At 44.6% G+C, this 3,337-nt stretch overlaps 1 non-coding gene across 1 annotated transcript; it reads left to right on the top strand.

The window, feature by feature from the left end:
* Nucleotides 1–392: 392 nt before the first annotated feature.
* LOC111723151 lies at nt 393–523 on the top strand. The gene has a single exon (XR_002771751.1). It is a non-coding gene; the product is annotated as a small nucleolar RNA SNORA19 (small nucleolar RNA).
* Nucleotides 524–3,337: the final 2,814 nt, after the last annotated feature.

Here is a 3,337-nt window from a genome sequence, read left to right as displayed (position 1 = left end):
TAGCATCATAACTCACAGCAACCTCAAACTCTTGGGGTCAAGCAATTCTCTTGCCTCAGCCTCCCAAGTAGCTGGGACCACAGGCACCTGCCACAATGCCTGGCTATTTTTTGTTGCAGTTATTGTTGTTTAGCTGGCCCTGGGCCGAGTTCGAATCCACCAAGTTCGGTGTATATGGATGGCACTGTAACCACTGTGCTACAGTCACCGAGCCTAACTATGGATTTCCACTAACCCAGGATTTCCACTTTCTGGTACGTAGTTATATAGGCACCTTTATGCAAAAGTACATCACAGAGATTTTGCAATAGCAAATAATCTCAATAGTGAATTGTCTAAAAGTTTTGTCCATTCATGAATTAGGATGCTGTACTGTCAAGAAAAATGTTCTCACGTACATTTCATTGACCTGCTTTCTCTATATGTGAGCAGCGTTATTTCTTATGTGCTATATATATAGTTGAAGGTTAATTAGCAGTATAACTATAAATAGAAATAAACAGACAATAAACTTCATAGAAAGTGGTTAAATGTATTAGATAAATAACAGGTCTTTATCTACAAAAGATGTGATCATTTAAGTTTTTTGTTTGCAGAAACTAGTATTTGAAAAGATATGTTTGAGGGATAGTATAATCCACGTGTGATGGTTCAGAGCAGACTTTGGAGTTGATAGCCTGGAATTCTAATTCCAGCTTCGGCAATGCTCTGTTAACACAGATTCTCTGAGCTTCACGGTTTTTTTCTTGAAATAAAATAGGGATGAATTATGCTTGCCACGACTGTCATGACAGTGCATATAAAAAGTGATAAATAAATAGTGGCTGTTATTAACCCTGTGTTTTCTATGTAAAAATCAAAAATTCAAGGCATGGCACCTATAGCTCAGTGGCTAGGGTGCTGGCCACATACACCAAAGCTGGCAGGTTCAAATCCAGCCCAGGGCCTGCCAAACAACAGTGATAACTATAACAACTAAAATAGCTAGGTGTTGTGGCGGGTGCCTATAGTCCCAGCTACTTGGGAGGATCACTTGAGCCCAAGAATTGGAGGTTGCTGTGAGCTGTGACACCATAGCACTCTACCCAGGGTGACATAGTGAGACTGTCTCAAAAAAAAAAAAAAAAAAATCTAGGCAGTCTCAATATTGTTATTAGTAAGGAATATAATTTTAACAAATATTAAATGAAAAATCACAGTGTAGGAATTATTTACTCAGATTTATCTGAGATTATGTTTTCTGCCATCAGATACAATGAAAGTTCAAAACAATCATTAAGGTGAACTGCGAGGGTAAGAAAGCTAAGTTCGATTTTTCTTGGTCATCTGAACTCTGGGACCCAAATAATTACATGTTCCACATTTGTGTTCTGCAAATCTTTTGGGAAGCAAGATATATTGAAGAGGGCAAAGCAAAAAAGCCTCTCTTATGGCTCGGCACCTATAGCTCAACCGGCTAAGGCGCCAGCCACGTACACCTAAGGTGGCGGGTTCGAATCCCCAGCCCGCACCCACCAAACAACAATGATGGCTGCAACCAAAAAATAGCCGGGTGTTGTGGCGGGCGCCTGTGGTCCCAGCTACTTGGGAGGCGGAGGCAGGAGACTCGCTTGAGCCCAGGAGTTGGAGGTTGCTGTGAGCTGTAATGCCACGGCACTCTACCCAGGGCGACAGCTTGAGGCTCTGTCTCAAAAAAAAAAAAAAAGCCTCTCTTATAACAGGGCCTGGCATAAAGTAGGTGCCCGCTAAATTATTTATCTTTATTAGTCATAATAATTTGAGCTAAAAGAGATGCAGACTAAACCAAGGAACTAACAGCAGGGAACAAAAGAGAAAAAGACATGTGGTGGCTCCTGAAGGACTTGGCGACTGAAAGTGTGGGACATGGCGAGCTAGAGTGAGAAATGGGGTAACTTATAGTATGTGTTGGAGGAGCTGGGGGATGATGGAGCCAGTCTCTGAGATGGGGACTCAGGAGAAGGAACTTGCAGGTGTCCTCAAACTACAGCCCACAGGCCACATGCGGCCCACCTAGGACATTTATCTGGCCCGCCAGGTATTTTTGCTGCCGCTGCCTGTCCTACTTCGCAGTCAACTCATCTCGGGGCCCGCAGTCCGGCCCTCCAACGGTCTAAGGGACAGTGAACTGGCCCCCTGTTTAAAAAGTTTGAGGACCCCTGACTTAGAGGAACAGATCAATCCAGTTTGGGACATTATAAACTTAAAGGGACCTCTAAATACCCAAATATGATCACTGAGTAATTGGATCTGTCCCTTCAGAACTCAGTGGGAGAGGACAGGGTAGCATTAGGGTAAGGTGGTGTGGTAGTTCAAGCTAGAGTTTGGAAGAATTTCCTTAGGGGAAGCCAACAATGGCATTAAGGGAAAGCAATGTTTACAGAGTGTTATGGATTGAATTGTGTCCCCCCAAATTTTATAGGTGGAAGTGCTAACCCCTAGCACCTCAGAATGTGGACTTATTTGGAAACAGACTCAATGCAAATGCAATTAGTGAAGATGAGGTCGGAGGAGGGTGGCTAATCCAGTAGGACCCAAATCCTTATAAGGGGAAAATGTGAACACAGGAACATGTACACAGGGAAAACACCGTGGGAGACGAAGGCATAGATCAGGGCCATGCTTTGATGGGCCAAGGAGCCCATCCTGCCAGCACCTTGCTTTCTGACTTCTGTTCTCCAGAATGGAGGCAATACATTTCTGTTGGTTAAGCCACATGGTTTGCAGTACTTTGTTATGGCAGCCCTAGGAAACAGACCCAGAAGGTAAACAGAGAATTAAAAGCCTAAAAAGAATACGAAGATGGCGATGTCCAAGACAAGAGGAAAGCCTACAAAGCATGGCTGTGCCTGGCCAAGAACTGGAGTTTCTTTTTTTTTTTTTTTTGAGACAGAGCCTCAAGCTGTCCCCCTGGGTAGAGTGCCGTGGCATCACAGTTCACAGCAACCTCCAACTCCTGGGCTCAAGCGAATCTCTTGCCTCTGCCTCCCAAGTAGCTGGGACCACAGGCGCCCGCCACAATGCCCAGCTGTTTTTGGTTGCAGCCATCATTGTTGTTTGGTGGGCCCAGGCTGGATTCAAACCCGCCACCTTAGGTGTATGTGGCTGGCGCCTTAGCCACTTGAGCCACAGGTGCCGAGCCAAGAACAGTAGTTTCAAAGGGAAATTGTCTTCCTCAAAATCAAACATGCTCAAGGTCAAGTAGGAGGACAGAAAATTTGACCCTGGAACCTGGCAATAGAGAGGTCATTCATGACCTTGGGAAGAGCAGTTACGATGGAGGGAAAGAGACAAGAGTCAGACTGAAAGGAAGAAGAAA

This window comes from Otolemur garnettii, unplaced genomic scaffold (assembly GCF_000181295.1).
Source record: "Otolemur garnettii isolate 467f Iridium unplaced genomic scaffold, OtoGar3 scaffold00008, whole genome shotgun sequence".
Classification (NCBI taxonomy): domain Eukaryota; kingdom Metazoa; phylum Chordata; class Mammalia; order Primates; family Galagidae; genus Otolemur; species Otolemur garnettii.
Note: the sequence above shows the minus strand (reverse complement) of the source record. Positions and strands in the feature narration are given on the sequence as shown.